We start from the raw sequence: 23472 nt of genomic DNA, 5'->3' as shown, positions 1-23472 counted from the left end.
TGCTGGGCTTGAAGAATATGTAGATAAAGGTAAATCGCAATGAAACAGTACCTTGCTGGAAGACTATAAACAAGAAAAACGACAATACCCTTCCCATTTGCTTGAAACATCAAACCAAAGTGAAGCAGGATAGGTGTCCCTGTCACCGAAGAGTGTAGGCACAAATAATGACAAAGTTATGATGACGATCCAGTCACAAGTTGATGAAAAATGAATGCTGCATTAAATTGGAAAAAAGTACATCAAATGTGCGTGTCACCACAAATAAGCAAAAGAAATGGCACGCTCTGTCTGTCCCACAAACTTTATTGTTCACCGAAGAAAAGAAAACGTGAATGGCAGCGAACCCTCATTGAATATAGAGGAATATGCAGACAGAAAATCAGCCAATGTATATCAATGCAGCCGCCAACCACAAGATGGCGGCACGCATGGTGACGCCGCACCGGGTGGCTCCCGGCGTCACAATGCATCAAGGCGTCAATACAGTGAGGATCTTGGAGGCAAAACAACGTCACAGATGGTTGAAAGCAGGTAAGTGTGCAGGCAATGAGCGCACAGTGGAAGTGCTCAAGACAGGTTTTGAAAAGTGCCTCGAGCGCACAATGGCAGCGCTTGAGGGAGGTTTTGAAAAGTGCGTAGTGGTGCAACTGCCATGACCGGTAAAACACAGCAAAATTGATGGCAAAACCGGGTCAATGGACATAGAGTAAACACACCCTACAATAGTCCGAGTACAAATTCAAAGCGGAAAGGCAACAAACCAGTATCACCTGAGACAGGCAACAGTCATCAAGAAAAAACGGAATTGTTGAGAGCACACAGTAAGAAGTAGTACTCACTGGTTGGCATGTTGTTGCAACGCAGTAGTACATCAGGGTGGCAAAAGTTAATTAAAAATGTAAGGCAGGCAGCAAGACAAGATAACACTCTCATAGTGTAGCAGTTTCAGCAGTACTGGGTACTTGATAGGTAGACACGAAACAGCCCTCCAAAGACAGGAGAAGACAGGCAGCAAACAGGTAGGTAGGAGCAGGTCACTACTCTGGCATACTTTCTCAAAGACAGGTAGGCAGATAGGAATTGGCCCTTTAGATCCTTGGTAAACATTCCCAAAATTCAACGGGCAGCAGGAACACCAAATCCAAATGTACAGTTCTCAGTAGTTGTTGGACAGGCCACATGAAGGGCTCGCTCCCTCCCCGCACAACAGGGCCCGGGCACCGGCTCTCCAGGTGCTACCCACAGAAGCAACTCACAAAACGTCCCCCACGGGACCCCTGCTCCTGGACATCTCTATATTACCGGGCCGGGCCACCGTCAGCACCCTTGCCCGACCCGGCCACCATCTTAGACACTGCACCACGAGGCCGCGTGGCCTCAGCTCGACCCCAACCCTGGGCCTGGCCAGGCCCCGACAGCCCGGCACCACCATCCACCCAGGAGGTGAACGGACCACTTGGCAGGTCAATGGGAGAAAGGAGTGTCGATGGCTCTCCCCCGCCAGGTGCCGATCGCCCCCAGCCTCCCCGGGCGCTGGCTCCACCCCCCTGCTGGGTGTCTGGACTCCCTCATCCCGGACCTCCCGACCTCCAAGTGTGAGGGTCCGGACATCAAAGAGCGCCAGACCTATAGCTGGGGCAGCTCCAGAGCAGGAAGGCAGTTGTATCCTGGAGTCGAGAGACGCCTTGAAGAACTCATCCTTGACGGATGGCTGGCGCTGCCGCAGCCCTACCTTGTGAACTGTCGTCCTGCCGCTGGCGCTGCCGCGGCCCTCTGCAATCTACCGTCTTCCTTGGGACCTGCTGGCGCTGCCGCGATCCGTTGTAACTACCATCTTCGTTGGGACCTGCTGGCGCTGCCGCGATCCGTTGTAACTACCATCTTTGTTGGGACCTGCTGGCGCTGCCGCGATCCGTTGTAACTACCATCTTCGTCGGGACCTGCTGGCACTGCCGCGGACCATTGCCACCTTCAACCACTCCGGGATCTGCTGGCGCTGCCGCAACCCGTCCTTCAAGAACGCCGAGCTCGAGGATTGAGAGCTATCCACCATCTCATCGTAACTACCAGATTGGTAATAAGACTGTCCCGCTACCCCTTTCCTATCCAAGAGACTAGAATCGAGGGGACCCCTGAGTCCAGACCTCCTTGTACCATCCTACCGTACTTCAAGTTTACTTATAAAGAACGTTAAATCTTATCCTTGTGTGGTGCCTATTCTGTGGGGGGGAAGTTACTTGTCTGTACGATCGCTGGAGACGGCTCTCCCCGGAGACCTCTCCCCTTGTCCTCGGCCGACCCTCCAGGTCCCGTCTAACATTGGTGGCCAGCGGCGCGATCCGAACCAACGCGTAATCGTACAGAAAGCAACTCACCCCACGACTAAACCACAATGCCGGCCCAAGAGAGCGGGTCTACAGAGAAATTCCAAATGGACAAGCTGGAGGAGTACAACCATCGAGAATTAAAACAATTTTGTATAGAACTGGGCATTGCTACCACCGGTCTGAGCACAAAAGATGACTTCAAACACGCCCTAGAAGCATGGGCGGAGGTAAACCCCGCTGGTCCCAGGGACCAACACAGCGAAGCCCCGGAAACTGACCCCGCTCCTCCCGAGGAAAGGAGGGCAGGTCTCTCCCGGGAAGAGATCCAAGAGCGAGAGAAAACCAGACTGCATGAATTAGAGTTGGCACGGCTCAAAATGGATGGAGAACTAAAACTAGCGGAACAAAAACTGAACCTAGAACACTTATGGCTCCGAGAAGAGCGAGAGGAAAAACAAAGACAAAGAGAGCTTGAAGAAAAAAGACTGGCATATGAACACGAGCGCAAACTAGCCGAAATAGAACTACGTAAGCAGGGCAAGGACTTGGGAGTGCCCGAGCGACCACGCACCCCAGGGACTTCAGAAACAAAGGTCCACATTCCCAAAGATGTCGTCCGAGAGTTCTACCGAAACGACGACATACAGCAGTGGTTCAAGGCCTATGAGATCCCCATGTCCTCTCACCGGATCGATCGAAGCAACTGGGGAGCCGGTCTATGGGGAGGTTCGTCAACGAAGGCCGTGATGCCCTGTTACAGCTCCCGGATCACCAAATGACATCCTATGATCACATGAAGGCCGCCCTCCTCACTCGATATGGGCTAACACCCGAAATGTACCGCCAGAGGTTCCGCGACTGCACCCGAATCCCGGGTACCACTTGGGTGGAATATGTGAACTATTTCAGCCGAGCTCTCGAGGGGTAGATCAAGGGGAGCAACGTAACGACCTACGAGCAGCTTTTTAACCTTGTTGTGTGGGAGCACCTCTTCAATAACTGCTTTGTTGAGCTCAGGCAGCACCTCCTCAACAGTAAAATGACTGATCCACGGCAGCTCGCCGCCGAGGCTGACCGATGGGAGAGCACCCGAGTGGGCCGGGGTGGCCCGAATGAACAGAACAGGAACAACCAAGGCCATCACCGCCCCCGAGGAGGAGGAGGAGGAGGCCAGGGTCGGGGGAAAGACACCGTCCCGGCCGCTCCCGTCACCAGCACCCCGCCCCCGGCCAACAGGGGCAACCCCCGATGCGCCCGGGGTTCAGAGCCAATGTCATGGGGATCTATGTCGTTACAACGCGTTATTTTACAACGCATTCCGTTACAACGCGATTTTTACAACGCAAAAACCATTACAATGCATGCCATTACAACGCATGGCATTACATAGCAGATACTTTTACAACGCATGCCATTACATCGTAAGTATAGGTAAGTATATCTTTTTAAAAAAATGTAATAAAGTTAATTAAATTAATTTAAATTAATAAAAATAATATAACATTTTTAAAACAGTAAATAATTTAATTATAGTAATTTCATTAATATTAAAATTGATATTAATTTAATATATTTAAAGTAATATAATTAATGAAATATAATAAATTTATAAATAGTAAATAATATAATGTAATTTATTACAATAAAATAATTTAATTAAATTATAAATAATACATAATATAATTATATTTAATATAATTAAACGAATTTAATTAATTAAACATTTTAAAATAATATAGTTTAATTATAATAGTTTATTAATACAATTAAATTAATAATTGTAAATATTGTTATTAATTTAATTAAATTAAATAAAATTAATTTAATTAATTTAATTTATATAAAGTCGTAATACCCCTGTACCCCAAAAAACAAACCCAGCCCTAAAACCTAAAAACACCCCTGTACCCCAAAACCCAAACCCAGCCCTAAAACCTAAAAACACCCCTGTACCCCAAAACCCAAACCTAGCCCTAAAACCTAAAAACACCCCTGTACCCCAAAACCCAAACCTAGCCCTAAAACCTAAAAACACCCCTGTACCCCAAAACCCAAACCCTGCCCTAAAACCTAAAAACACCCCTGTACCCCAAAACCCAAACCCTGCCCTAAAACCTAAAAACACCCCGTACCCCAAAACCCAAACCCTGCCCTAAAACCTAAAAACACCCCTGTACCCCAAAACCCAAACCCTGCCCTAAAACCTAAAAACACCCCTGTACCCCAAAAACCAAACCCTGCACTAAAACCTAAAAACACCCCTGTACCCCAAAACCCAAACCCAGCCCAAAAACCTAAAAATACCCAAACACCCCAAAACATATACATCAGTACCCCAAAACATATACTCCTATACTCATAATAATTAAAAAAATTACTTAAATTAATATATTTAATTTATACTATTTAAAAACGAAATAAATATTTTTTTAAATAATTAATAATAATTAAATCAATTATAAAATATTAAATAAAATAAAAAAAAATTAAATACTTACCAATACTTACGATGTAATGGTATGCATTGTAATAGCATCTGCTATGTAATGCCATGCGTTGTAATGGCATGCATTGTAATGGTATTTGCGATGTAATAGCTGCGTTGTAACAGCATTACGTTGTAATAGTTGCGTTGTAAGAGTAACACACCATGTCACGTATCACCGATGCCAGCGAGTCGGTCACTACGCCAGTGACCCGAACTGTCCACAGAACCAGACTCCGAGGCCCGCCAGGTAGCGGCCGCCGCCCTTGGAGAAGAGCAAACCTCCGAGGACCCGGAAGAGTACGAACACGAGCAGCAAGAGTGGGAGCCGGCCGCCATGGTCCTGGCGTGCCTGGGGGGAAGAGACATGGTTCCGCGGGCTCCCCTACCCGCCAACACCAGAAAGTATAGTCAGTGGGTGAGCTTCAATGGGCGCAGGGCCGAAGCCCTACGTGACACCGGGGCCAGTGTGACGGCCGTCCGCTGTCACCTGGTGACCCCCGAGCAAATAATACCGAACATTCTCTGCCCCGTCCGATCGGCCGACAATTCAGAGAGCATGTGTCGGATGGCCTGCGTCCCCTTCGAGTGGGGAGGAGTATCCGGCATGCTAAAGGTGACGGTCCGCGATGATGCCCCCGTGGACTGTCTCCTGGGGAACGATCTCGAGAGTTCCCCATGGGCCGCCGTAGAAAGAAGAGAACACCTGGGGATGTTGGGCCTGCCGGACTGGGCATGCGTAACCACCCGGTCCATGGCGGCCCGCACCATCCCCCGACCAGAAGAACCCGAATGGCCAGCACCTCCTCCCCCGATCGCTCCAGTGGGGGACGCCGACACCGTCGACCTCCCAGAACAAACCCAAGAAGAACTCGTTCAGCCCCAGGATCTCCCAGACCTGGCTCAGTGGCGTCAAGAAGGGGAACCCACACAGGAGCAATTCCGTCAAGAACAGAAGACATGTCCCTCCCTCGAGGGACTACGACAACAAGCCCTCGCCCAGAGCACGGGAGATACCGCCAGGGCCCACTGGATCTATTGGGACAATGATTTGTTGTACAGTGAACAAAGAATCGCCGAGTTGGGGGCCAGTCGAGTGTTAGTGGTGCCCCTCCGTTTTAGAGACTTCCTGCTGAACTTGGCCCACGATGTCCCCCTAGCCGGCCACCTGGGTCAGGACAAAACCTACAACCGCCTGGTGACCCATTTTTACTGGCCCAAGATGAGAAATGACGTGCTCAACCACTGCCGGTCCTGTCCCACTTGTCAGGCCAGCGGGAAGAGCGGCCGCAAACTCAAGGCACCCCTACAGCCCTTTCCAGTGGTTACCACCCCATTTGAAAAAAGTGGGAATATACATTGTGGGGCCCCTAGACCCCCGAACAGCCCAAGGACATCGTTTTATCCTGGTACTGGTGGACCATGCCACCCGATATCCCGAGGCCATCCCCCTTCGAACTGTAACCGCCCCGGTGGTCGGCCGAGCCTTAATGGGGATCTTCTCCCGAGTGGGCTTCCCCCGGGAAGTCGTCAGCGACAGAGGCACGAACTTCATTTTGAAATACATGAAATCCCTCTGGCAGCAGTGCGGGGTCACCTACCGATTCACAACCCCCTATCACCCACAGGGGAACGGACTGGTTGAGCGGTTCAACCGTACCCTCAAAGGGATGATTATGGGGTTAGAAGAGCCCCTCCGCCGCCAGTGGGATGTGCTTCTCCCGTGCCTCCTCTTCGCCTACCGAGAAGTCCCTCAGAAGTCCCTCGGCTTCAGCCCCTTCGAGCTCTTGTACGGGCACCCTGTTTGAGGGCCCCTCAGCCTAGTCAAAGAAGGTTGGGAGATGGCCCCCCTGAAAACCCCTCCAGACGTCTACAAGTACCTCCTGACCCTCCGCAATCAGACCAGGTGGTTCCGAGAAATCGCCAAAGCCAATCTTGAAGCCAGTCAGGAGGACATGAAGAAATGGTACGATCAGAACGCCTCCTCCATAGAGTTCGTACCTGGCCAGCAAGTATAGGTGATGTCCCCCACCGAACCTTGTGCCCGGCAAGATAAGTGGACGGGGCCCTTCAAGGTGGTCGAGCGCAAGAGCCCCGTCACCTATCTCATCGACATGGAATCTTCCCGGAACCCCCTCCGGGTCCTCCACGCCAACAGACTGAAGCCTCACTTTGTGCGCTCGGAGCTCAGCCTATTGATGGCTACAGACAGTGGGACAGAAGAAGACTCCGAGCCCCTCCCTGACCTACTGAGGACCCGTGAAAAGGATGGTTCGGTAGACGGGGTCCGGCTGTCAGACGCCCTGACCGCAGAGCAGCGCCAAGACTGTCGGGCGCTCCTGCTGCAGTTCGCAGCTCTCTTTTCCCTCACCCCAGGGATCACCCCCCGGTGCCTACACGACGTGGACACGGGGGACAGTCCCCCCATCAGACATCGGGCGTACCGTGTGCCAGATCGGGTACGTGCCTGCATCCAAGAAGAAGTCTCCAAGATGCTCACCCTTGGAGTCATCCAACCCTCGGACAGCCCCTGGGCCAGCCCAGTCATACTGGTCCCCAAAGCTGCTGCTCCCGGCACCACCCCTGAGCTCCGATTCTGCGTCGACTATCGGGGCCTGAACGCTGTCACCCGAACCGACGCTCACCCCATTCCCCGAGCAGATGAACTGGTCGACCGCATGGGGGCTGCCCGCTACCTCAGCATCTTCGACCTGACAGCGGGCTACTGGCAGATCGGCCTCACCCCCAGGGCCCAAGAACGATCCGCTTTCTCCACCCCGGATGGCCACTACCAATTCAAAGTGATGCCCTTCGGCATGAAAAATGCTCCAGCCACTTTCCAGCGACTGGTGAACCAGGTATTGGCAGGCCTCGAAGACTTCAGCGCCGCCTACCTGGACGATATCGCAGTGTACAGCCGCCACTGGTCAGACCACCTCAACCACCTCCGAGAGGTCCTGCAGGCCCTCCAACAGGCCGGCCTCACAATCAAGGCCAGCAAATGCCAGATTGGCCAGGGGTCCGTGACCTACCTCGGACACCAAGTGGGGAGCGGTCTGGTGGCCCCCCTCCAGCTCAAGATCGCTGCCATCCAGTCCTGGCAACCACCCATCACCCAAACCGAGGTCCGAGCCTTCTTGGGGCTCACCGGCTACTACCGGCGGTTTGTGAAGGACTATGGCAGCATTGTGGGGCCCCTCACGGCACTTACATCCAAGAACCAGCCGAAAAGAGTCAACTGGACTCCTGACTGTCAAGCGGCCTTGGAGAAGCTGAAGGCCGCCATGTGCACCGCCCCTGTGCTCCAGGCTCTCGACTACAGCCGAGAGTTCATCGTCCAGACTGATGCCTCCGACCATGGCATTGGGGCCGTCCTCTCCCAACTGAACCCCGAGGGAGTCGACCAACCAGTGGCCTTAATCAGCAGACGCCTACTAGACCGGGAACAGCGCTGGAGCACCATCGAGAGGGAGGCCTTCGCAGTAGTGTGGGCCCTCAAGAAACTCCGGCCCTACCTCTTCGGTACCCACTTCCGGGTGCAAACAGATCATCGCCCCCTGCAATGGTTAATGCAGATGCGGGGGGAGAATCCCAAGCTGTTGCGATGGTCCATCTCCCTGCAGGGGATGGACTTCACTGTGGAGCACCGCCCTGGCCAGGATCATGCCAACGCGGATGGCCTGTCACGCTTTTTCCGCCTCGACGAGGAAAGTCCCCAAGAAGATGGGTGACTCTCCCCGCCTTCAGCTGGGGGGGACGCATGTTGGACAGGCCACATGAAGGGCTCGCTCCCTCCCCGCACGACAGGGCCCGGGCACCGGCTCTCCAGGTGCTACCCACAGAAGCAACTCACAAAACGTCCCCCACAGGACCCCTGCTCCTGGACATCTCTATATTACCGGGCCGGGCCACCGTCAGCACCCTTGCCCGACCTCCCGACCCGGCCGCCATCTTAGACACTGCACCACGAGGCCGCGTGGCCTCAGCTCGACCCCAACCCTGGGCCTGGCCAGGCCCCGACAGCCCGGCACCACCATCCACCCAGGAGGTGAACGGACCACTTGGCAGGTCAATGGGAGAAAGGAGTGTCGATGGCTCTCCCCCGCCAGGTGCCGATCGCCCCCAGCCTCCCCGGGCGCTGGCTCCACCCCCCTGCTGGGTGTCTGGACTCCCTCATCCCGGACCTCCTGACCTCCAAGTGTGAGGGTCCGGACATCAAAGGGCGCCAGACCTATAACTGGGGCAGCTCCAGAGCAGGAAGGCAGTTGTATCCTGGAGTCGAGAGACGCCTTGAAGAACTCATCCTTGACGGACTGCTGGCGCTGCCGCAGCCCTACCTTGTGAACTGTTGTCCTGCCGCTGGCGCTGCCGCGGCCCTCTGCAATCTACCGTCTTCCTTGGGACCTGCTGGCACTGCCGCGATCCGTTGTAACTACCATCTTCGTTGGGACCTGCTGGCGCTGCCGCGATCCGTTGTAACTACCATCTTCGTTGGGACCTGCTGGCGCTGCCGCGATCCGTTGTAACTACCATCTTCGTCGGGACCTGCTGGCGCTGCCGCAGACCATTGCCACCTTCAACCACTCCGGAATCTGCTGGCGCTGCCGCAACCCGTCCTTCAAGAACGCCGAGCTCGAGGATTGAGAGCTATCCACCATCTCATCGTAACTACCAGATTGATAATAAGACTGTCCCGCTACCCCTTTCCTATCCAAGAGACTAGAATCGAGGGGACCCCTGAGTCCAGACCTCCTTGTACCATCCTACCGTACTTCAAGTTTACTTATAAAGAACGTTAAATCTTATCCTTGTGTGGTGCCTATTCTGTGGGGGGGAAGTTACTTGTCTGTACGATCGCTGGAGACGGCTCTCCCCGGAGACCTCTCCCCTTGTCCTCGGCCGACCCTCCAGGTCCCGTCTAACAGTAGTACACACAAATAATTTCCAGGTCAAAGATGATGTTCTCTGTCAACATGTTACAGGACAGGAACAGTTCAGAGAAGACAAGAAGACCTCCAAACAGCAAAGTAAACTCCAAGATAAACTGGCACTTACTGGGGCGACCGATGAAATGGTCACTGGTGGGGCATTAGGGGTGCTAGGTTTGTTGAAATCCACAGTCCTTAGATGTCTTTAGTTCCACGGATTGTAGTTTCTTCAGTTTCAAAAGTCCAATGTCCATTCAAATCAACTTTTACATGAGGTTTCTTTAGTCCAAAGTCCATTCTCCATAGAAAATTGCATGCAGGTTCTTAAAAATCATCGCCAGTGTTAAAATTTAAAGAAAGATCCGTAGTCCAGAGGTGTAGTTCAGGATCGCAGCTTTATTCTTCAAGTAGGATCCATATTAAGTCTCATGCTAGGCCTTATACAATGCCCCACCAGGAGCAGCTACATCTCTGCTCAGCCCCTCACACCAACTGCTTACTTCTTCCACTCAAACACTCTCAACATTCTGATGACATCACATAGACTCAGCAGCTAGGCAAGAGCATGAACAGAGAGGATGCATCAATCACTTATTAGATTATAACAGTTACGCTCTGAAAAACATAACCAGGGACTGTATTGTGGTGAACCTGGACATTCCTGCCTTAGTGGGAAACATGTTACATCAAGTCCCTATTGCCCCATCGGAAAACTCCCAGATATTTGCATTTACATTAGGTTATTCTTATAACCCGCACTTCAATCAGTGGGCAGAGAAGGGGACACTCTTGTTCAAGGGTCACCCTAAGCAGCAAACTATCTCTGAAACAAGAGGCAATCAGTTTCCACTTGAAAATAGATATGCCCCTTTGCGGAATCTTGAGAATTGTGATTGACTGGCTACTGATGGTCAAAATGCTGAAGGGAAAGGGGAATCTAGTGTAATACATGTAAAGAAGTAGGATAAGGAGGGGGGACGGCCAGACTCTGTAAGAATAGCCACATGGAAGATAACAGGCTTCAGGAGAAAAAATGATGCTTTGGATTGGTTGAGGGATGTAGCCAAGTTGGATATAAAATGTCTTCAAGAGACATAGGAAGTGGCCCCAGTTTTTCATAATGACTACCGCTCATATCAATCCCCTACGATCCTTACTAGTTCAGTGCCGGCTAAAGGGGGTATTTTGACATTGATAGCTAATACTCTAAAGATTAAAATTCTGAAATTTCTAACTAAACTCACCAGTTTAAATTTTTAGTCTATGAGGGAAAAAGAGACAGTGACATGATCATAATACATTTTTATAATAAATAATTTGAGGGGAATATGGCACAAGCGAGCTCTTCCCTGGAACAGGCGATGGGTGAAATAATCTATAGCCATCCCAAAGCCTTGGATATTGTATGGTTAGGGATTTCAATGTCAAAAGATGCCCAAAAAAAGAGAGACTGATCTGTGGGCTAACTAACTGTGAAGGTGATAACATGGTGCCCTTTGTTCATTGTACATATGCGGACACTCTGAAAAGACCGGTGATAAAGTGGAACCTGGTGATACTAAATAGTATAAATCCTCTTGCTGAAGCTATGGACGTGACAATTGGGATGTGCAGATAAGGTCTTAACAATACATTATATAATTGATTTGGAATCAATCATGGGGATATTTTTGAATATGCAGGTTAAGCTTTTAGAGTTTAATGACTATGCCACTCTTGATTGTGTTCTGATTTGGGGCAAATCTAAGAACATCACAGATAAAGCTCCAAAACCATTATTAGTGAGAAAAAATGGGTTCATACTATAATTGGACAAATAACATTTTCTCCCTAAGATGTTTCATAGTAAACAGGCAGAGTTCATGATTTGCCTAGACTCATACATGAAACCTGGCCATGTGAAACAAGCTTTCGTGGAGCTATTAGCAGAAATTAAATTATACCTGATATGTCAATTTCTAACTAAAAATTACCGCCTGGACTGTGTTTTTGATACCTCATGCACAAAGGCTGTATCAACCCTTAGTAAGGCCTTACATATGATCCCCGGATATCGTCCCTTGATTCAGATCCTAAGTGGTAAATACGAAAAGGTTAGAGAAAATGGTTAAAGTTATTAAGGGAACATAGCGGTCAGATTTGAGGCGAGCTGCTGAAACATAAGAGAGGGTTTTGGAAGGTTGTAGATGCTCCCTTCCTTGTGGACACTGTGGGGCTCTCCTTAGATAATCATATCGAGGAAGAGGGATGGATGACCTACTTTGAAATTATTTATCGTAGTCCGCCTGCCCCATCCAGTGTCAATAGTAATGCCCATTTAACCTTTGAGCTTGCTGAGTGCTCACACGCAATAGCACAATGTATCCCCCTTAAAGTTCTGGCCAATATGGAGTCACTGTGGATATTTTTGAAGAGCCAAAGATTTATGGGTTCCTCTTTTGACAAATGTTTTTAACGCAATAGCTGAAGTGGGTCCCCTAGAATCATGGAAACATTCAGCAATCATTACTATTTACAAAAAGGGGAATCAAGCAAATCCGAAGAATTATAGACCAATTTCTTTATTTGGTAGTATGGCTAAAATGAAGGGCTGTTTACTTTTAAATAGATTGGAAGAATAGGCCGAGGAGAGAAAAGGCCTGTCAAGGGCACAATATGGGTTCAGACAAGGTAAAGGCCCCATCGATCAATGCCTCATCTAGGCATGGTGGTAGCTGAGTGCTCAGTATCGAAGCAAGGCCACATACTTTTGGCATTTATGGACCTCTAACTGCTTTTGACTGTGTGGTCCATTGCAAGTTGTGGGAGATCATGGAGTCTATGGGAGTAGATCCATTCATGATTCCTTTTATAAGACAGCTCTATGCAGAAGCAACCACAAGCATAAGGTTTGGAAGAGTGGGGGAATGCATTTGGAATTGAGCACGGAGTAAGGCAGTGTTGCGTCCCTGCTCCATTTCTGTTTTCTCTCTACACCAATAGAGTGGAGAGTGTTCTAGCATAATGTACCAATAATGTTGCGTATATCAAGGCTAACCAACTCCTGATACTCCTCTACGCTGATGATGCAAAGCAATTGGATAGAACTCCTAGGGTGCTGCAGAAACTCATAAAGGAGTATACAAGGTTTATGGCCAACCTGGACTTACGTGTCAATAATTTGACATCTAACATCTTAATCACAGTGCCGCCATTAAAGAAACGCCTGTTCATGCATTCCAGTCACCTCAGGATAGAGATGGTAGATTTTATACTATACTTTGGGATACTCTTTGATTGTAAATACCTCTGGAAAGAGATGATTCTAAATCAAGCCCTTCATTTGGAGAGAAGTATTGCAGCCTTATTTAAATTCACCAAGAAACTGGGGCATAAACCTATCCCGGACATTTTACATATTTATGCTGCAAAAGCACAGACCCTAGCTACATATGGAGCGGGAGTGTGTGGCATTTTAGATATATATCCCCTAAAAAGTGGGGGATGCCTTTGTGAAAAGGCTGATTGCACTACCCAAGAGGTGCTGCAATGATGTCTGCCATGGTGAGCTGGGTCTCCCGTATATTGGTGATACAATTCGCCTGGCTCCACTAATACTGCAGCATTCTATCTGGTGGAGGGAGATGGTAGCCCTGAACCAAGCTATTTTAAGGGACTGTCTTAAATTGGATTTTGCTAAAGGGATTCTCTGGTAGAAGTATCTAGGTACAATGTTGGCAAAACTCAGTCTGCAACAACTATTGGACTCTCCTGAGTAGTGCCGCAGTATTTTGAAAGTAAAGTTGAAACAGATTTTTCAGGAATACGCAGCTGGTTTTAGATGGGGGGAAATAAAAATAAGCGGTGTTTGTTTATATCATATGGCGTCTCCACCAAGGCAAGGGTTGAAACCTTAGTTGATTTTTGTCTACAATCTACATCATCATTTCATTTTGACCAGATGTTGGTTGCATTTTATCCCACTGAGGTTGGGTTTCCAGGTAAATATGTATCTCCATAAAAACTTGACCCTTTGTCCTTATGATTGTTTTTCTATCCAGATCACCCAGCAGATTTTGTTCTTTTGTCTATTTTATGTTCAACAAAGGCAAAGAATATTGGGACTGTTTCTGTGTAGGGTTAATCTTTCTGAACGCGGGCCAGCTTTGCTACATTGCCATCTCCTAGAGAATCCATTAGTATCTAATGTCCTGGCCTATTTTCTCTAGGCAGCAATGATTAAAGGAAAAGAACTTAGATCGGTGGAAGGGTAGCATGGGTAATAAAAATGGTGTCCTTTTATTTGCACTTGATTACCCTCCTAGCTCATAAGTCTTTAATGTAATTTATTGTGATCCAGTTATAATCCATTCCGAATTGTAGGTCGGGTGTCTTAGGTAGATTAATTGATAATCGGATGAATTTTGTAATAATCTGTCTGGAAACCTTGTGTGTTTTTTGTTACTATGCTCACTATTCATATAATTTTGATCTAATATTTTAAGATACACTGATGCATTGGATTATGTATTGTATTTATTGTAAATTATGTACGTTTTATGCAATAGAAATATTGCGATATAAAGTTTGGATGATGATGATGAGGCTATTAATGGCATTTTTTAATATCGTGCACCTAGCAGAATTTTGCTGTTCTGCTATTCTTGGAATGGATCACTCTTGCCTACTGAATCAGATACCTAAGGGCATATTTATGAGAGTCTTGCATCACGTTTTCACCACACAGAGTGGTACATGTGTGGTACAAAGCTCTGAGTCAGATTTATGAAGCCCCACAAAGCCACCTGTGCAGCTTTGAAGGGCCTCATAAATCTGAAGTAAGTCATTGCAGTGCAAATCGCTGTGTTGCATTACTCTGTGCAAGGGAGGTGTTCTATGGGCAACTCCCATGGTTTTTTGTGTATTACCAGATTTACAAGGTCTTGCAAATCTGGGTATGCATCCACATCTTACTCCTCCTGTAGTGAGGAGTAACGAGGAGAAATACCTCTATTTCACCTCGTACTTTCCTCTTTATAAGTGTGCTGCATTTTGCACACTGAGCAAGAATGCATGGGGAACAAAGAAGACATACATGCCTTAGGCAAATGCACACTGGCTGCCTACATAAAATAGCCACCAGCCACATGGTCACAACAACAAGCAGGAGGCCTGAAAAACTAAGAATGCATGCAGGCTAGTGGCAAAAGCACACTGGCTGTCTACAGAAAATGGCCCCAGCCACAAGATCATAACAACCAACAAGGAAGCATGGCCACAACAAAAACCACAAGAAGGCCTATGGCAAAAGCACACTAGCTCTGAAATCACTATGGCCTCCAGCCACATGTTCACAACAACAAGCAGTAGGCATGGAAAATAAATAACACATTCATGCCTATGGCAAAAGCACACAGACTGCCTACCAAAAATGGCTGCCAGCCACATGGTTACAACAACAACAACAAGCAAGGAGGCATGGCCACAACAAAGAACACATGCAGGCCTATGGCAAAAGCACACTTGCTGCCTACACAAAATGGATGACAGCCACATGTGTCGGGGGGTCCAAGATGGCGGATTGACACCGCCGTGCGAAGGAACGCTGCTCGAGAGCGGAGCAGAGCTGATTGAGAGGCACTGTGTCCAACTTTTGAAAACGAATGGGAAAGTTGACGATTTAGCCTTTTGAGAGTGCCAAACTTAAAAATCTCTTACCGCTAATTCTGCACGATACGGCAGCGTGTGGGCTGACAACGCAGATCAGCTGGAGCCGAGGACGGCGAAGGGGAGGCTCATTGTGCGGGTCAAGCGGAGATCTGCTGGCTACCATTTCGAAATACAGCTCAGCTGGAAACCTGAATGCGGTGCACGGCGTGCTGCAAGAGCGGTGGTGTTTGGGAGCCAGAGCCAGATCCACAGATTAAACGCGGATTAAACAAAACGGATGCTGAGATTACAGCTGCTTGAAACCAGGCGGAAGGGGCTCCTTCGTCTCACACAGCTACAGCGGCGCTTCCTCCCGATGCCAGCAGGGGATCAGCGTGTAATTGACTGGCTTATCTCCAAAGCTATCTGGCGTTCTGTTCTGCTATTTTCCTCGGAGGCAGCAGCGGAGTGCAGGGAAATGGCACCAAAACCACTGGGACGGAGTATTCGTCTAACTACAGCTACAGCTACAGCTACTAAGGTGACGGCGACTATCAGCGGTCCTATTCCTGTTCATGCTGGGGTTCTACCAGGAAGCACATCAGGAAAATCTGGTAGGCAGGAGAAAATGGAGAAATGTGATGCGACTGAGACGATTGATAAAATAATCTCTCAAATGCCTGACACTGCTAACACTAATGTTAATGCTAAAAACGACCCTTCCTCAGCATCTGCCTCAGATTTGTCACTTTCAGGGATACAAAGTAATCTTTTGGTTCCACAACTAAACAGCTGCCCTGAAAATGGATGTAATACTATAAATGATCAAGAAATGCAGCATGGGGATGGCAATGATATAAATACTTCCACTCCTGCTTCCACTCCTGCTTTTGTAAGAATTACTACCCCTGATGAGCCCTCTTTACAAATTGTGACTGAGAGTAACTTGAGCGCATGTATTACGCAGGTTACATCAATTACACAGTCTAGCACTACTCTGACATCAAGAGAGGAAGTGGTATTAAGCTCAGACCTACGAGGTTGTAGGGGGAGTATAGGAGTAGAGCATTTTGAACGCTTGGAGCAGTTGGAACACAGGGAGGGAGTAGAAACTGATGAGGAGTATTATGATATCTCTGATATGGGAGATAGCAAAACATCACCTTCTATCAAAGATAAAATCACCAGCGTTAAGAAAGGGAGAGGTAAAATTAAGAACAAATTTAAGAAGGTAACAAATAAACCTAAAGCCGCTGCCATGAAATCAATTGCGGAAAATAGCCCGATAAGACAATGGGTACAGTCTAAGGGTCGAGTGAAATCAATGGCACTACGACTATCTGGAAACAGCCCAGCTGAGCTAAACAACATTGTAGCTGATACTGATGATTCCAATACTATGATGGATTTGACTATTAATAAGGATTCAGCAGTGGAGATAACGGATGGTGATACTCAAAGTCAGATGGTACAAATCATATCAACTACTCCTTCCTGTGCCTCTACTGATGCTTCAAAAAGGAATATTGAGTTAAATCCACTGGGGGAAACTTCATTCCCTCTTTCTTCTATTTCTAATGGAAAAATTTCAGAGAATCCTAATGTCCTTGCTTCAACCACAGTAGTATCACTTGAGACAGCGGCCAGCACAGCATCCAGTATAGGATTACCAAATGAAGCAAATGAAGCAATAAGTGCTGAAGCTAATGATGCACAGAGTAACAATGACCGACACCTAACTAATGAGCTTCATAATAATGCATCCTCAACAGACTGGATGCCCCAAGGGGAGGTATCCTCTTCATTTCAGATGATACTGAAACTATTAAGTGAGCAAAAACAAGAGGCTCAATCTCTCTTTCAACAGATGAGGGAAGATAGTAATAAGACTCAATCCTCTCTACATGAAATGTCATGCAAACTTGGAACAATTTCTCAAGAGATGGAAGAGCTACAGCAAAGAGTTGTGCTGATGGAAGAAAAATAAACCTGCTCCGAAATAGCGGTAAATAGACATGAATCTCAGCTATGCCAAATGCAGGCCAAACTTGAAGATTTGGAAAATCATCAACGACGACAGAATTTACGCATATTTGGAATTGCGGAAGGGGCCGAGGGAGCTGAGGCTAGGGCATATACTGTCCATTTGCTTCAGAAAGCATTTCCTGAATTATCTGATTGGGATTGGAATTCACAAATTCAGCGTGCCCATCGACTCCCTCTCTTTCAACGAAAAAAAATAGTAAATACCCTCGCCCAATTTTGATATACATTGGTAACTTCCTGCTGCGCCAGGCTATTTCACTAAAAGCAAGACCAAATACTCCAGTCACTATCGACTCAACTACTTTTTTTGTAAGATCTGATTTAAGTAAACTTTCTATGGAGCGAAGATGGAAATTGAAGCAATATATAGACCCCATAAAGGGGCTAGGTGGTCAGGCTTATCTGCAAGAACCAGCCAAATTGAAAGTGCTTAAAAACGGTTGAACATATTATTTCATGGAAGAAAATGAAATAGAAAGTGGAGAGTGGAAAATTGAAAAGAAAGTAGTTACTGAATAACTTTTCTATTTTTCCTTATCTTTCTTTTTTTTCCAAAATATAAACCTAGGCAAAAGTAGACATGGTGTTTAAAAAGTTCTATTGATTATTTGAATGCTCAGGCCTCGAGGCGGCTAGTTTCGCACTAAAGCTGCCAACAGAATGGCAGCAGATCAACTGGGGGGGCCCGTAAGCAGGGGGGGGGCTGGGTTGGGACAGGCTGTGGCCTGGTAAGGTCTGGGTGGAGGGGGGATCAACTTGGGGGAAAAATTGCATCATGGGGTTAAAAGACTATATTACTTGGAGATACAACAATGAATCAAAATCAAGAATAGACTTTACATTACTGTCAATAGACATTTTTGATAAAATTGGTTCCTATAGATTAAAACAAGTTATCGAGAGTGACCACAGCCAGCAAATATTGGAAATTTATTTGGAACTGCCAAAAAACCATATCTATTTAACTACACAAGGTCAGATCTGTACAATTAACCATAGGAAACTCATTTGGAAACCGGATAAAAAATATGTGGTGGAAAAAAAAGCCCAAAAATTGGTACAAGAATGCTTTAAGGATCATCCGAGCCAGTCTATACTTATGCATTGGGAACAGTTCACCCAGAAGGTAGTCAAATTGGATGAAGGTACTCCGACTTGCAGGAAATCCAACCTAAGGAGGAAAATAAATAGAGATACTAATATTAATCTTCCATATACCATTAAAAAAGTTAGGCGAACCCGCAACATACTGAGGAAACAGCTAACTAGGTCACCAGCTAACGAGGAAATTAGAAAGCAACTTAAAAGTGCAAACAGTAGTTTGAGGAAATTACTGTGGTCTGAAAAAAACTTAAGGCAGCAGGTCTTGTGGGCAAAACTCTATCACGCAAGTAACCAAGCAAATTCCAGAGAATTTTGGAAAATAATTAATGCCATAAACAGACCTAATAATCATGTGATAGCGTCACCAATATCAGAGGAGGACTGGGTAAAATTCCTAAAAAAGACCTTATATGTCGAAGAAGATCTCTGCTCTCAGGATGTCAATCATACAGGGATCACTGAGAGGGAACAGGAAATTGATCTGGGGACAAACAGAGTGCAAGGTAGCCAATTTAATAAAGAGACAAAAGGACGGAGCACCAGGACCAAACGGTATTCCATTTGCAGTCTATAAAGAGGACCATGCCCTATGGGCTACCTATCTGACAATGGTATTTAACGAAGTTATCCAAACAGGGCACATACCGGAATCTTGGAGAGGATCACTAATATCACCAGTTTACAAAAAGGGTAATTGGCAACTACCTGAGAACTATCGTTTGATCACTCTCCAGGACACGGATGCTAAGCTATTTGCGGGCCTCTTATTATTAACTCTCTCTAATTGGGTCAAAGAAAAGCTAATTTTACCCCCAAATCAAACCGGGTTCATTAAAGGCTTAGGAACCTCTACTAACATTTTAATCCTATCAGTTTTAACGGATAAAGCACTTTTAGCTAAACAGTCCCTCTATTTTTGTTTTGTCGATTTTAGATCGGCCTTCGATCTTGTTAATAGGACCCTACTATGGAGAAAACTTGTAGGCTATGGTATCCCGGGCTCATTACTGATCCTCATCAAACTACTGTACTCTGAAACCTGGGTCAGGGTGCGTCTCGGTGACGGCCGATCATTTTCTAATAAAATACCGGTGACACGTGGTCTCAAGCAGGGTTGTGTCCTTGCACCATTACTTTTTAACTTATTCATAGCCGACCTCTCTGAATCATTGAATGAAGTTAACTCACATCCACCGAGGCTAGCGGGAAAACAAATGTCGAATTTGCTATATGCAGAAGACGTGGTGTTGATGAGCCACACAAAAGTAGGACTGCAAAGACTGATTGATCGATCACTCAAGTATGCAAAGGATAACCAAATGGTAATAAATGAGTCAAAAACAAAAATAATGGTAGTCACAAGGAGCAGAAGACAAAAAAATAAATGGATGCTGGGACAAACCCAGTTAGAACAAGTTGATAGCTATCGGTATCTTGGTGTCCTATTTAACGAGAGCGGAAGTTTTCTCCCCCAAAAGAAGGATATTTCTAGGAAAGCAAATAGCTTGGTTGCCGCATTTAGAACCATACAAAAGAAAGTAACAGCCTTGACATATGGTCCTTTATTAAAAATCATATCTGCCAAACTACTACCAACTCTAACATATGGTGCCGAAGTCCTAAATGGGAAGGATGCGGAGCTAATTAACAATGCAGTGGCAAAAACATATAAAATTCTTTTCAACCTACCATGTAACGCCTCACAGGCACAAATAAGGCTGGAGTTTGGGATAAATATTCAGCTTTATGCCCGGCAAGGCCAAATTTTAAAAGTATGGAACCGTGTAAAAAAATGACCAGGTTAATCAATTGTCACAAACATTATGGAAAGAAGTAAGAGACAATAGGAAACTTCAAGCCTGGGTATACTTAAACAAAGCAAAAGAAGATTTTGGATTAACATCAATTTGGGAAAATACTATCACCCAGGAAAGTTTAAAAAAAAACAATTAATAAGCTGGTCATTCATCTATCACTGCTAAAAGACAAAGAACTACTTGTAAAAAGAAAACACTCCTGGCCAATTGCAAACGATTTTAAGAAAAAAACAAGTCCCGAAATATCTAGAAACTCCTTGGTCTGTCCAAAGTAAGCGAACATTTATTAGTGTGCGCTTTGGTCTATGGCCAGGTTTGTGTCATCTTCCACCGTGGAAGTTAAATGAAGGCAATATGATCTGTAGGTTGTGTAAAGGAGGACAAGAAGATATGTTGCATCTTTTATGTTTGTGTCCTGCGATAGAAGTAGAAAGGAAAGTAATCCTCAGGCGGTTATTCAATGCTAGAGGTGTAAGAACTTGTAGACAAGCACTAATGGCGTGCTTAAGCACGAACGATCTACTAATGAACTTCGTTTTTGTAAAATTTTTATCTGTGATTACAAAAGGCCTTAAGGCAAATCTTATTTAGAGTTCAGCTTTTTAGAAGATTAGTAAAATTATCTGTTTATGCTCTTAAACTTTTTATTGTTGAAGCTATTTTTTTTTTAAGTGTACTTTTTTGTAAGATTTTAATTAATCAAACAAATAAACGTAAACTTGAAACTTGAAACTGGATATAATTTTTTTTGCATGTGTTAAGAATAGAGATATATATCTTTTTCAATGCATATATTAAAATGTTTAGTATGGAATGTGGGGGCCTAAATAGTAGAAATAAAAGAAATCTAGTATATGAAGAGCTTAGGATGTATAATCCGCAGGTTGTGGTTATTACGGAAACTCACATAGCCTATAAAGATAGAAAACTACTAAAACAACTTGGCTATGACACTATGGTCAGTACGGATTTTAATGCTGCTGTTCGGGGGTGGCAATATTAAAGCATAGACACTTTAAAGTTGAGATAAATAAGACATTAACTGATAGGGCTCGTAGGTGGGCTATAGCACAAATAACATGGGAAGGTCACAAATTTACTATATGTGGGGTGTATGCATCAAATCAAGATGAGCCATATGTTATAGATCAGGTGAACTTAGAATTATTATCCTGGGATGGGGAATATATTGTACTTGGTGATTTTAATTGTATTATGAACTATGATTTAGATACAACGAGAAAAAATTCATCTCAGAGAATGAAAAAAACTAGGGCGGCAATTCAAGATCTAGCTGCTATTCATTTACTTAAGGATGCGTGGAGGTGCTTACATCCTAGGGTGCCGGGCTATACGTACTATTCTGCAGCACATAAACTATGCTCAAGAATAGATATGATATGGGTTACAGACTCTATTCTGGAAACCAGCACTATCACTATATGTCCAAGAGTCACCTCGGACCATAATCCAATTATCTTGACTTTTAAAATTGCTACAGAGCGACCACCACCTCACTCTTTTTCTTTTCCTAGATACTTATGTACAAAAGCTAATTTTATTAGGCAAGTAAAGGATCAAATAAAGGAGTTTATAGATATAAATATCTGTTCAGCTTCGCCCTCAATAGTCTGGGATGCATGCAAGGCCAGCATACGTGGATTTACACAGCAATATATCTGGCGACAAAATAAAGAACTTCAATCTGGAAATGAGCAATTGATTGCCGAAATACTAAATCTTGAACAGCAACTCTCTGAAACTTTACTAACAGGGGCAGAAAATGTAGAGATTTTAAATTTCAAATTAATTGAACTGAAGGCAGTGATGAAAAATAACTTTAGGGAAAAAAGCATTATTAAACTAAAAAAATACCAACTTAACCAATATGAAAATGGGGAAAAAATTGGCAAAATATTAGCTTATAGAGTGGCTGAAGATCGTGCTCAAAATGTTATTAAAGAGAATAAAGGGGATAATAATCAGATTTTTCAAGATCCTAAGCTCATACTACAGCAATTCGCATCTTACTATCAAGAGCTCTATACACCAGAAGCTGCAGTTAAGGAAGATAATATTAAAAATTATATAATATTAAATAAAGTTAAATCACTGGAGGTGAACAATCTGATCAGCTAGGGAGGGATATTACAGCAACAGAAATTAGAAATGCAATTAATTCACTTGCAAACGGCAAAGCTGTGGGGGAGGACTGTATCCCACTAGAGCTATACAAAAACTGTATGGAAGAGCTAATTCCATTACTAACTATGGTTATCCATGCAATCGGTAATGGAGAGCAAGCCCCAAAGTCCTGGAACCTTACCCAGATTATTTTTTTTCTGAAGAAGGGTAAACCACCTCAGGAAAGAGGTTCCTATCGCCCAATTTCGCTTATTAATAGCGATGCCAAAATATATGCAAAAATATTGGCGACTCGACTTGCACCTCCAATGTCCTATATGGGTTCACCTCAGCAGCACGGGTTTATACCCAAAAGAGATACTACGGCGCATATCAATATGGCCATCTCTGCATTTGACCTGGCAAAGACTGAATCCACCCCACTCGGTATGATTTAACTAGATGCTGAAAAAGCATTTGATCGAGTGGGGTGGGATTTTATTTGGGCAGTGTTGCAAGCATTTGGCATAAGGGGTAAATATTTGAAATGGATCCAATCATTATATGATTTGTCGCTGGGTAAAGTTTCTTATATGGGCAAATACTCTGCTACTTTTATGATTGGAAGAGGGACATGACAGGGGTGCCCTCTCTCACCCTTATTATTTGCTTTAGGTATGGAACCTTTTTTAATTGCTCTCCAAAAACAAGCTCTGATTAAGCCCTTTGTAAATGGTCCGAACTCTTTAGATATAACAGTATATGCGGATGACATTGCTGTCTTTTCTACGAATATACCTGAAACTATGACAGGCATCTTGGTGGAAGCGGGGAAATATGGTTTAGTATCCGGGTATCGCTTGAATACTAGTAAGACTCAAGTTATCCTGAATCATCAATTGCCATCACCGATGACAGGTATATGTGCGGTAGCAACTTACTTAGGGGTAAACATTTTGTCAAATATAGATGAAATTGTGGCAATCAACTATGAACCACTATTGAAGGAA

Source organism: Lissotriton vulgaris, chromosome 3_1 (assembly GCF_964263255.1).
Source record: "Lissotriton vulgaris chromosome 3_1, aLisVul1.2, whole genome shotgun sequence".
NCBI classification, from domain to species: Eukaryota; Metazoa; Chordata; class Amphibia; order Caudata; family Salamandridae; genus Lissotriton; species Lissotriton vulgaris.
The sequence above is the reverse complement of the archived record's forward strand: the minus strand, read 5'-3'. Positions refer to the sequence as shown.